The sequence below is a fragment of the Anser anser genome (assembly GCF_964211835.1).
Source record: "Anser anser genome assembly, chromosome: 2".
NCBI classification, from domain to species: Eukaryota; Metazoa; Chordata; class Aves; order Anseriformes; family Anatidae; genus Anser; species Anser anser.
In genome coordinates, this window is record NC_139721.1 from 82,815,722 (window position 1) to 82,828,992 (window position 13,271).

Below are 13,271 nucleotides of genomic sequence, written 5' to 3' on the forward strand. Positions count from 1 at the left end.
CTGTCTGTGAGAGTGATTCATTGCTACACAGCTGAAAGAAATTATCCATTGTTTGCCAACTATTTTCAAGGTATCAAGAAAACTGCTATTCTGAATATAGATAATAGTTCAATACTTACAACAACAAATGCTAATATTAACCCTGTGATGTACCCTTCCATCTGGAAATGAGTGAAAATTAGTGTGACCAGTACCTGCTGCTTCTGACCCTGGTACTACGTTTGGCATCACCAACAATATGGCAAACACCTGTGACATGTAAGCAGGCTGCTCTTGTACCACTCTCCCTGCTTTTCTCTCCCTCTCGCTGCCAGGGTGTGGGAATGCCAGTTAACAGGGTGATTTAGCATATTAACATTGTCAGGACCCAGGTGGTGGGCATCTAGAAAGGACGTAGGGCAGCACAGGTGTCCATAAAGCCCAATGGGGGTAGGCTGAGGCTTTGGGTTGGAGCTGGTGCTGCTGGTGGTGAAGGACAGCTCTGAGGGTTGTGTGAGTGAACTGTGCGGTTTCCTTGGGTCTGTGTGAGTGACCCGTGGGATTTCCTTGGGTTGGGGCTGTTGTGTCATGTGTTGGGTGACCAGAGTTTGCCCCCAGCTGCAGAGGGCTCATGTGGCTGGGAGCTTCGTGTGATGTGGAGCTCAGAAATCCTGTATGGCTGCAAACTGTGCTGAGCACTAGGAAGCATAGATATCAGTAAGCTGCATAGCTGGCTAACACTTTGTGTAATAGTGAATCTCTTCACTTTGAAGGCTAGTTGCCCTGTGTTTAAGATTAGATCTAGTGCATTGGTAGACTCTTAAGAGCAGCACTTGAGTCTTAGGATTGTTTATGAGCTTTGGATCAAGGTGTAACTATCTTATAGGAAATGTTAACATAGTGCAAGGATAAAGCAAAGCTAAAAATACAACTTGATATATTGCTCCTGTCACTTGATGTTTTCAGCTTAAAAAAAAAAAAAACTCTCTGTTTAAATCTTGAAAAATACACTGAAACAAATTTGTCCCTAATGAATCTTATAGCTTGATGTATAAGTTGCTTTATTGTTTTTCTTTATTCAAAAGAATGTGTATAATCTTGAATAGAATGTGTTCTCTGTTGGGAACGGCAAGGGTAGATAGCTCCCAAAGGAAGAAGAGGCAGGAGTCAGATATGGTAATGTGATGGGCAGAGGCAGTGGCATCACCAGCAGAGGCCCTGTCCTGCAGCACCTGTGTGAAGCAAGCAGGCCAGGAGTGGTGATGGTACCCAGCTCAGCTGAGACCAGATCCCCATAAAAGTCTGTGGTGATGAGGTAGGCCCAGGATCAAGCTGGAAAGTTGAGCCAAGTTGGAATCAGGTCTGAAGATGGCAACCAAGGTAGACCACAGTCAGGAGGTGAGTCCATAGTGCTCTAGTTGTCAGACTGCAGGTCAGGGTTTGGATCAACAGGGTACATAGTCAGGCACGAGCCTAGCTGTGTGATGCAGTTGATAAGGTATCTTAGGTAATGGTGAGAGCCTCAGCTTAAAAATTTCATTTGAAGAGAATGAAGGATAGCACTCAGTGTCTTTCAGAGCAGCTTTCTTCCATGTCACTAACTGTGTTCTTTCTAAATTGTCCCTAATCCTGGGAGACAAATCCTCAAAAATGGGGAAGATGGGCTCAGAGCTCTAACAGCTTTTACCCTCCAAAATCTCCGAGGAGTCTGAAACTGGAACTCTTCTTTTGAGAAAAGGCTTGATCAATCATTACATTGCTTTGAATGTGTTTAAGGCCAAGCTTCAGGAGAAAGATGGGAGTGGTAGAAGAAATACCCTTTTTCAGTTAAGAAAAAACTCTGCTGTTCTGCTCCTGGAGAAAAAGATGTAAAAACACTTTTTGTTATCCTACCTTCTACTGTCAATAAGCTAAAAATATTAAAAATATATTAGTGGATGTAATTCTTTGATATGTAGCTATCCTAAGTTTTTGTCAGGGAAGTTGTGGTATTAAACTCGGGTTTACTGCATCTGTTATGATGGCAAAGTATATAAAAGCTAACTACTGCAGTTCTGAGTATTGGAAAACCTGAGGTCTTTCAGCATTTTATTTCTTCATTTGTTTAAAGGAACAGGACTGGAGTTTATAAGAAAATAACTTACTGTAAGTTAACACCTCAGTTCCTGTTGTTAGTTTCTTCTACAAGCTTTAAAAAAAAAAAAATTTGCAGGGAAGAGTCCATAAAATTCTGTGTAGCAAAGGGATAATTCAGAAAAATTATCACATGCTACTCGGATTGTGCTAACCCATGCGCTACAAAAAAACTTAGCTGCATGCTTGTACCACTGTTAGGCTAATTTGATTTTGCTATATGTTTAAAAAAAAAAAAAGATCTGACTGATTTTATCCTGCCTGATGAAACGCAGAGGAAGTACTGGCAGAAGGAAAGGCAACTAGAGGGTATTAGTGGTCCCTTATTAAACTTAGTGACACTAATGCTCTCCCATGGGTACAATTAAGGGTAAAGTGAGATGGTGGGACACTAAGCAAAGAACTGGCTGATAGGCAAGAAATCATTTCAGTAAAATAATGAGAAACCTGTTCCTCTGAGATGTGCTGTGGAACTAACATGCATAATTTTTCAACTGTGTCAGAAATTTTGCAATACTAATAGACCATACAGGAAATGAAAATCATTAACTGTCCAGGAATGAATCCTTTCCTATCTAGCAACACGAACTGAAAATAATCCCCTTTAACAGTCTCATGTTTACTATATTACACTGATAGTCATTACTATGCTAAACAGTGTTAAATAATGTTATTTTATATTCAGTTCATTATAAAATTGTGAATTCTGGTTTACTTAGTAGAGTTTAAAACCAAATGGAATTAGGATATGAAATAAAATTAAAACATGCATTCATATTCAACTGCAGGTATGATACTCTGTCTCTTAGGTATGTTTATAGGAACCCAAACTAGAGCATGATTACTATGTAAACAAATGATTTTTAAAAGGAATATTAAGAGAACATCCATGTTATAGATCTCCCTCACCTCCCCTTCCTTAGATTTTTTTGCTTGTGTATTCTAGCTTTTTTAACAGATCTGTGTATGTATAAATATTATAAAAAAAATCTTTCACACATAAATCGGTCACTGACTCTGCAAAAATAAATTCTTCCATAGCATTATAAAAACTGAGATGTATAACCAATGCTGCTTTTCTATATTTACAAATATAAATTTTTTGATTCCTTCAATCTGTCAGCAAAATAACTTAGTGACTCTAAATGGGTGTCTGCTTTCTGATATTCCATGATAACTTTCTGAAATGGATTAATTGTTCTGGAGGATCTAAAACTTTCCTGTCTTTTTTTCTTTCCTTTTTTTTTTTTTCTTTAAAGAACTCTTATCCCCTGTAGCTAGGGAAAGCATCCAAAATCTTGTTGGCTAGATCTCTTACTGGTTCTTCCTGTTCTTGACACCAGTCTTGAAGATTTATACTGTCAATAAAATGTTATGTTGCAAGTAGTCTGAGCAGCCTCTGATGCTTTTCAATAGAATTGGTCAGCTTTGAGTGAAACAGAACATGAGATATCAACAGGCTTAAATTAAGCTTTCTAAAAGGTGCTCTATTTTGTTTGGCATTGCTTATGCACTCATCTGCTAGCATTAGGCACAGTAAACTAAGGAGTCCTGCAAAGATGGCTGGAATATTAGGTTGGTACATGATATGCAGGGTGCATTGCCACATGAAGATCTGTTAATAACTATGCATGGAATAATCAAATTTGTTCCAGACATAAGGAAAGCAGAAAACTGGTTATGTTTAATGTTTCAGTTGCATTCAGGTGAGTTTTTCAGACTACGCATAAATATTTTTTTCCTGTCACTTCTGGAAGATGGGAGAATAGTTAGTCCCTTCTATCCTTACGTCTTGCAAACAGAGGATTATAAAGTATGCACACTTCATGAGAGAGCTCATTTTCAGGATTCAGATAATCTCAGAGGATTGTTCAGTGCATAAAAGTTGTTACAAGCTCTCTAAATTGTGATAGAGCTGGAAGAAATAGGCACACATTGCAGTTAGTGGGAGCTGAGCCTTTTTTCCCACAACCAAAAGCTTCCAATTTTCTCAAGCCAGCAATAGCAGTTGCCAATACACAAAACTGTGTTTTGAAAATACATTTCTTCTGCAACAAAGAACTCTCATTAGTCCTTGCAACCTGGCCACCAGAACTGATGTTCCTGGTCCCTGCTGATGCTATTGTAATCCTTGCAAGAAGACTGATGTCACCACCAGCCGCTGGGACTCCAGGGTGTGTGAACCTGAGGGTGAGGGAGCCTTTGCATGCCAGGTGTGCCTTGATGTCCCTGGATCTGTGGTGCTTTCCTTTTTTCAGTAGCACTGAACTGTTAGTTTGGTTCCCTCAGTCTTGGGAAACCATAGTCTCAGAAGATGTTAGTTGAAATGTTCACAACTAATTCTTGTCTTTCCATGGGAAATTGTTGTATCAAAATGCTTTTCTATTAGCATATTGCTGGGTTTAATGAAGTATGGGATAGGGATAGCAACTTACGTATCTTGGTGTTGTGGAGGAAGGAAACAATGCAAGTTCAGATAAACGCACTGATGCATCCATGTGAGACTTTGTAGAAATACATGCAATGAGCTTGTGATCTGAGGAAATAAAACAATGAATTACAATTGAAATACTAAGCAGACAAGATGCAATATCTTTCAATATTACAACTCAAATGTGTATTTAAAATGAATGAGTTATTAGGGAAACTGTTCCCTTGTGTATGTCTAGCTTCTAACTGTTATAAAATCCTTTTGGTTTCTTTAAATAAAAAAAAAATAGTATTGCATTACTGAAATTCATTCTTTTGAGGAATAATTTTGTTTTCTAACTAGAGCTACTTAGAGATGCTATTAGAATAAGACATAAAAAATGTGTACAAATGACAGCTTATTGCTGCCAGTAGGCTCGGAGGGAAGATCCAGTGTGTAGGGGAACTATACTGCAAAATGTAATTCTGTGGAATTGTTTACTTACCTTCTTTTTACATGGATGTTGCTATCCCTTGCAATCATTCCAGTCTGACAGGAACTATACTTATCAGCAGACAGACCAATCAATTGGTTTAAAATACAAGTTGCAATAAGGTAGAAAAGGTCATAAAATTTGTGCCCCACATCTGTGGAGTTAATCTGTCTCTTGCTTTTATTAACCTTTATTAGCTAATTACCTAACTAGTAACTAATACTTAGACTTGGAGAAAGAGGGTTAGTTCCTCAGTTTTTTCTTTTGCACAGTAACTCTTTAGGTAGGTTGGTCACTGAACTGGCCAAGTAACTAGTCACACAAGCACCAAGGCAAGAAAGGGATGAAAGGGATATGGATGTGCGGGGTGAAGGATTCCATGAGATTTTGGTAGTTTATAATGTTTTGTTCTCTTCTTTACAAGAGCCTTAAATAGGACTAATTTCTTGATGGAAGAGAGAAATTTTTATGTGCAATCTTATATCTGGAATTTTCCTATGAGACTAGAGAGATTTACTATTTCTCTGATTATTTTTATCCAGGATGTAGCACTGTCATTATTAATTAAAATAAATGTTATTTTACTTGGAGATGAAAATGTATCTTTGCTAGACCAAACATCTGTACCATTCTGACCAGTTAACACTTTGCTTCAGTAGGGGACAAAACTTCCCCTATCTTTGTTAGCTCAAGCTGTGGTTCAGTGGGCAGATGAAGGAATGTAGCAGCCACCAAACAGAAGCCATTACCTTGTTTCCCACCTGCCCTATTGGCTACTAATGCTTGGGTGGCCCTAGACTTGTTGTTTGAGATAAATCTGGTACTTGTTAGGCTTTTTCAAGAACTAATTTAATTCACTCATTGACAGGAAAAGTACAGATTCTTTGTCAGTGATTGGAAATAGCTTCCAGAAAGTTTTGAGGAAGTCTAGAGCAGGGTAAGGTAAAGTGGGAGTGAGCAGTTTGGTGAAGAGAGGGTGGAGCTGGGCTGTTTCAGGAAGTCAGAATGTGAAGTTCCAGATAGGCAAGTGAAGAGATAGGACACCTAAACCAAGGTTTGATTGCAAAAGATGGTTATATTGGTTCAGGTTACTGTGATACAGCAGCTTCATCATGCCTGCTTTGTGAAATACTTGTGTATTGGGCCAATGTGTAAGGTAAAAAACATGCTCAGGATTGCTCTGTCAGGCACCAGTAAACAGCTGGTTATCCAGTCTCAACAGGAGTCAACTATTTCAAGCGACAAAGGGTTTGTGTGAGCAGCAGTATCTTTTTTCTCAGGTTTTGTAATACCGTTACCATTTTCTTCAAGTCAATGCCCTAAGAAATAGGGCATCTTGACATTTTGTTTTGAGCAAAACTTAAATCTTCCATTTTCCAAAGCAAAAATTTTCCTCCATCACATTTTGTGCCTTAACTTGACATTAAGACGTAGATTAAATAAAAATTATCTAAAGGGCAGGAGATGTCTCCTAGTTGCAAAAGCTAGAGATCTAGATTAAATACTGGAGGGGAAAAAAAAGGGGGGGGGGGGGGGATTTAAATTGCATTTATACCTGACTTCTGTATAGCAGTCTTGTGCCCTAGTCAGTATTCTAGTGTCTTATTTAGAACAGAAGTGTTATTAGCTACTACTTGTGACTACTTGTAGATTGCAGGAAAACAGACTTCTGAAATGTTATCACATACAAATTGTTTCCTTTCATTCTTTTCTAGGCCAAACAACAAACTCTTATAGAGATGCATAATGATGAAGGTGGCAACCTGCATAGCTGTCTTATCAGATTTCTTCAACTAAATTCAATGAAGAATGAGTTATGTAAGTTCGTGTCTTGGCATTTGCCATCAAGATGTTAAAGTCAGAATGAGTGAGTATGCATTTTGGGGATAAAGATTGCTCTTGCTGCTGAGTTTGCAGATAGATGTATGGGCAGAACATGCTCAAACATTGGTAATGAAATAAAGTTGGAATACAAGAGGCAACTTTCTTAGGAAAAACATGGTTTGCAGCAGAGTTGGCACTTCCATTGCAGTAGTGTGGTTATGCTGAATGGCACTCATAGCCATGGTCAGAGGAATTTCAGACCCAAAAGCAAATGAAATAGGACAAAGGTGTTGCAAAGCACCCTCCTTTCAAACGCAAGGGGTTGTGTTTGTGTGAGAATGTGTTCAGATCTCTCTAGCAATACCAAGAGTAGCAAAATGCAAGGAGGGATTAGAGGTGGAGAAATTCTGCTTACTGAGGTTTGCTGCTTTGTGAAACTAGGGCTGAGGCAGATGACTAGTTTTAGCAGCTCATGGCTTTCCAGGCTGTCTTGATTTCCAAACAGCTCATGCAGTGTCATATGACCTCATCCTCATAACAGTAGATGTTGCAGTAGATGACTTGGAACTTACATGTATGTTGTGAAATTCTTGCTTTTTAAAGTCAACCAGCTTGTTATAGTGTCAAATTTACACAATTTTTGTGGCTGCTTTTTTTTTTGTTGTTTTCTTCCTACAGCTGTAACTTGAGATGGGTGGTATACATAGCTTGGGAACAGGGAAATCATAGTAGTGCTGAGAAGAAAATTGTAGCTTCCACTGGATCAGCTGGGTTTAGCACAAGATTGCTGGAAGGCAAGGCTTAAGTTACTGATATTTCTGACCATTTATTTGTATAGATTTTTTTTGCAATGCCTAGATTTGGGTTACTTAGTTTTATTGTATGAGTTCTTTGTGACCACACCCTTTACATGTAAATGTAAGACAATCCAGTTCTGCTTTAAGATAAAGTTGCTCTTCCTTCTTTTGTTACTGTAAAGTTCCTGTCTTTCAGCTAGTGAAGTAACTTTACTGTGAGCCTGGATCTTCAATTGGCTGGTCTCACAACCTTAAGAAAGCTCAGCAATGCCATCAGCTCTGCACTTGAACTGGAATTTCCTCACATGGAGGAAATAAAAGGGTCTTTCCTTGGTAGTGCAACTGAGATGAGCCACCTGGAGAAGACAGAATTAAGGACCCTGTGGATGAGTCTTTTAGAAGACAGCTGGTTCTCCCCAGGATTCTTTGAAATGCTGCGTAGGTTAAAGTCTGTAATTGTTGAGCAGTCAGTTGTCAACAGCAGGGTATAATCACAACTGCCATTTGACACCAAAAAAACACCTATACAGAGAACTATAATAAGCAATTACATATTCATCATCAAACCTAAGAAATGTCAGTGACCGGTTTCATTCATTATTCAGTGTCTTTGAGTTGCCTTCTAGTTTTTTACATTCAGAGAAAAAGTTTTAAAAAAACTAATCAAGCATTGATTAAAAAAAAGTTTTAAACTGTATTACATTGGGGGGGAAATGAGGCTGATGGTTATTCCATACATTATTTAAGGTTTAAAAATGAGAAAAATAAGACCACAGAGTTGCCAAAAACCTGCTAGCATCCTGGAATATTGAAAAATAAACTACTTTGGAAACCAAAAGTCTTCATCCTTTTTTTGCACTAGGCAGTACTGGCTCATTATGATGGACACTGTAAAGTATCCTTTTGAAATGGTGACTGAGCAATGTCATGGGTTGCTGGAGAGGCTGTGGAATCTCTTTTCTTGGGGATCTTCAAAAGCTGCCTGGTTGTGGTCCTGGGCAGGTGGCTGTAGGTGGCCCTGCTTGGGTGGGGGGGGTTGGAACAGCTGACCTCCAGCAGTCCTTGCTAGCCTCAGCGTTGCTGTGGTTCTGAGCTGGCTGATGTTATCCTGCAGAGGGGGATGTTGTGCAGCACAGGCCTTAGCCTGCTGAAGTTAACAATTAGGTGGGTTGCTAGCTCCTCAATCATGGAATCATTAGGGTTGGAAAAGACCTCCAAGATCATCTGGTCCAACCATCCCCCTACCACCAATATCACCCACTAAACCTTATTTCTAAGCACTGTGTCCAACCTTTCCTTGAACATGCCCAGGGACAGTGACTCCACTGCTTCTCTGGGCAGCCTATTCCAATGCCTGACTACTCTTTCTGAGAAGAAATTTCTCCTAATTTCCAACTTCAACCTCCCCTGGTGCAACTTGAGGCCATTTCCTCTAGTCCTATTGCTAGTTATCTGCAAGAAGAGGCTGACCCCCAGCTCCCCACAACTTTTTTTCAGGTAGTTGTTGCCCTCTGTCATGATCGCTGCAGTGACCTAGCCATGCTGGATCCATGCACAGCCTTTATGGTTTGGAAATTCCTGGACAAATGCGGTTGGTTCTGACTGTACCCTTTTATTCAAGCTTAGGCCTCATAGTAGTAACTTTTTACATTAACCTTGAAGTGTATGGATTTATATATGAAACATATAACATTCAACCAGGCATGATACCTTTTTTCTAACTGAACCTGTATCATCCTGAGCAACACTTACGAGAACATGGAACTCATTATGGCTAAGCTCTCATATTATTGTCTTTTTTTTCTTCATAGGAGAATAATATTAAATGGGAGGAAAAAGTGGACTGGTAATCTGGAGCAATATTTTATTTCTGTAAAATTGTTATCAACCTGACATGATTTTTCCATTTACTATAATTTGCTTAGTAAGCGGGGTCAAATACATTTTTTATCTTCATGGAAAATCTGGTGAAAATCATAATTTGCAAAACTTCACCAAGAACAAAGAAGTATTTATGGAATAACAAACCTAAATACTGTAAAAATAGACCTATTTGATCAAATGGTTTTCAACCCTTAACATCTTTGTATGCACCAGCTCTAGTTGCCTCCCTCTGGATATCAGTGCAGTTGCTTTCAATCAACTCTGCTTTAGAGGTCTCTGCTCCGATGCTTTCTGGTACACATGCACACAGAATACAGGGACAGCCACATCTGTTTGGAACATGTTTGCTCATAGATGAATGAGTCATAGATGTAAGCAAAATTAAAATGGATGTATTTAGCAATGTCAGTTAGCAGCTAATAGCTCATTAGTGCTCCCAGTAGATTTCATCAAGGAGCTAATGACTTCTCCCATAACACAACAGGAAGCTAGTGGATTGGTTTCTTTTGGTAGCATTTCTCTGTTGTGATTTTTTTTCCCTATTACCCATGACCATAGGAACTCAGAGGAAGCATTAACCCAAGCAGTAAATGTGTGCACTTATGCTTGGGTAACTCAAGTGCCAATTACTGCCTTTTACAGAATAACCTTTTGTTTTAGAAGTGGAAGGCAGCTTATTTGGTGACACTGAGTTTTAGACAGTATGCTGTGGGGTGCTCATGTGTTCCGTGTTCCGCCTTGTGACCTTCAGTATTGATTTGGTTTTGAGCTCACAGACCAAGTAGTTTTTCCTTGCAACACGTGCTTTTAAATGTTTGATGGTTTGTTTGGTAACAAGAAGGTAGTAAGTGTGTGTGTGTGTGGGGGGGGGGGGTGCTTTTTTTTTTTTTAACATCAAATATGAATATAAGCAGGCTTTTGATTTTTGTTGGGTTTTTTTGGTTTGTTTTGTTTTTTGGACCTCGTAACAGGTCTATTACTGTATCAAAGAGGATCAGTGTTCCCTTCATTAAGAAGGGTTGAAGAACTTTTTTTGACCTGCAAAAGAGAAATGTTTTGAATCTGGGCATTGCCTTCTCAGTATGTCTTGTGTGTTTCTGTCCAAGAGGTGAAACTCTTACTCCATCCTGGCTTTGGCACACTACAATAGCTTGGTCTTTCCTTAATTTAGTTTGAAGATATGCAGACATGATATTGGTGTCCAGCTCTCTTCATGAAAATGACAAGCACTGTTGATTTCTTTTGTAATCTCTTCTTTCTCAGAATAGGTTAGTAAAACTTGTGAATATCAATCTTCACATCTGTTTTATTTTATTTTTTTTCCTGTTACATATGAGAGAATGAATATTCATTTTTCTTACTGTTTTGCAATAGAGTTGGGATTGCCTTTCATTGATTTTCTTACTCTGCAAAATTTTGCAAAGCAAGAGTTGCTATGCTAACAGGCCTTACCATATCATTTGAATTTCTGAACACCAGCTTACTACAGCTTGTGTGCTGTATCAGCAAAAACAAGTACTGTTTCAAAACCTGACTTGGGAAATCAGTGGTGAAACAGTGCTGCAAACAAAAGTCTCATACCTTATCCAATGAATATTTCAATGCAGCTTATTATTGCCTATTGGCTGTACATAATTATCTGAAAAACCTCATCCTAATAGTCCAACAGCAAATTGCTATAAAATGGCTAAGGAATTGCTAGATTTAAATGCTGCACGTAGTCTACCTGCAGGGAAGCTTTACTTTATGGAGTCATTTAGACATTGACAGCTTCAGATATGGGCAAAGCCATTCCTGAGTTATGCAGTATTTTCAAAGTAATAACACTATGCTCAAATGAGTCTGGAGTTTCCTGAAAGTCAGTTAGTCTAGTTTTATTGCTTCTGGGTATCCAAGTTAAAAATGAATATGTATGGGCTAGAAACAAACATTTTACTTTTGTATTTATAATGATCAGGGATTTTCTGACACTTAGGAGATTAAAATGATTCGTAGCTCTCCACAGATACAGTGCACTGTATGTCTAATGTTTTCTATACAATTTTTTATTTGTACTCTAATGGCACTATACCTATAAAAAGGCAGAGTTGTTTATATTAACAGTAGAACAATAGCACACCTTTCTTTCTAACAATGTTAACTAGTGTCTCAGGGATTTTTAAAAGATATGCATAAGGTTTACATGTATCTTTATAAATCTCTGCATGTTATCTTTTCATGGGACATCTTAGAGCAAGGATAAATTCACCTAATAATTGTGTGCCTTCATTTTAAAGTGTTTGACTATTTGTCTCATGAATAGTTGCTATATTGGTTATTACTTAAAAAGAACATCTACAACTCTGGACAGCAAATAGATTGGTGGAAAAAAATATGTACTAAATATGTATTTTTCATCTCCCCATCTATGATAAACAATTTTGCTTTAAAAACATGCAAATAGCAGAACACTATGAAATCAGTAACATATTTTTCCACAATGGGTCTTCCTAAATATAGCTACAGTGCCATACTTAGTTTAATAAGTTGATTTCTCAGTACATATACTAAACCACAAATAATGATATAAGATAGTTAGCTCTACACAGTCAACTGTGTGCACTGAACCAATATGCTAAAGATGTGATAGGGAAATAACATCCATGTAAGTTGAAAGCCAGAAGCCTTATAAATCCTTTTGTATGCATATAAAATATTTTCTATAGGAATTTCATAATAACTCTAATGCAATGTTTATTATCTAGCATTTCTTTAAGCTGTACCTCTCAAAAGACCTTTAATTGCAGTGCTACAACCACAGATACCACAGGAATTTCACTATAGTCTGGATTGTATGATTCAAAATCCTTTCTGTTTGTTGAGTTAGCAGGGCCAGGTAGCTATGTTCACTATATGTCTCAAGAGGAGAAAGATAGTAGTAGAGGGCTTCTTCTAATCAAATAATTTGAAGTTACCCTTATAGTAGCAAGGGCAAGCTGCAATGTAAGTCTTTGAAACAATCTTGTGAGTGTAATACCATTCTTGAAGTCTTTCCGAACATTTTCATTCATTTTCAGTTGATAGTGCAGACAAAGGTTCAGAAAATGATAGGCAGAGCAAAGTTCCACACGCTTCAATATCCTGCTTGCCACGGTAGGCATTGACAGGTTCATAACAAAGGATTTAATATGAGGCAAATGTATGTCTTTTCAGTAATCTTTCATATTCTTGTGGTATGTACTCAGATGCTTCCAGAACTTGTACCTTTATTTAATAGTCCTGTATAAGTTTTACCTCTGTTAGTCTAGCCCTGTTTTGAACCCCCTATTAACAACCAGATTCTACTATATGATTGATCACAGAGTTCCCTGTCTTAACCAACTCTTTTTTTCCTTTTGTTTTGGACTGTGCCCCTCTTATTATGTTTATTGACTCCTAATACTTGGGTTGGAAAACACAGGGAACAACAGATTTGTATTTGACCTCTCCACTTATATTTTGTATTCCTTTATCATTTCCCAGTCATGTATTTTGTTAAGCTCAAGAAACCTCATCTATTCATAGCTCTTATCATCATTGCTTGACCTTTACCCTCAGAGAGAAAAGGATCAGAAATACACATAATATTCAAGGCTTGGTGTACCATGGATCTGCACAATGATATAATGGCTTTTTCTGTATTTTATTATTTCTAATAACTTTCAATGTATTTTCACCTCTACTGAACTTAGGTTTTCTGTTCGTTTAACTGCATATTATAACTCAAATAAAT

General features: G+C 38.0%; 1 long non-coding RNA gene across 1 annotated transcript; it reads left to right on the top strand.

Moving 5' to 3' along the window:
* The first annotated feature begins 426 nt into the window (after positions 1–426).
* Positions 427–9,100, top strand: LOC310893950. Its single transcript, XR_014579426.1, has 3 exons — positions 427–492; positions 6,731–6,833; positions 7,819–9,100. It is a non-coding gene; the product is annotated as an uncharacterized lncRNA (long non-coding RNA).
* Positions 9,101–13,271: the final 4,171 nt, after the last annotated feature.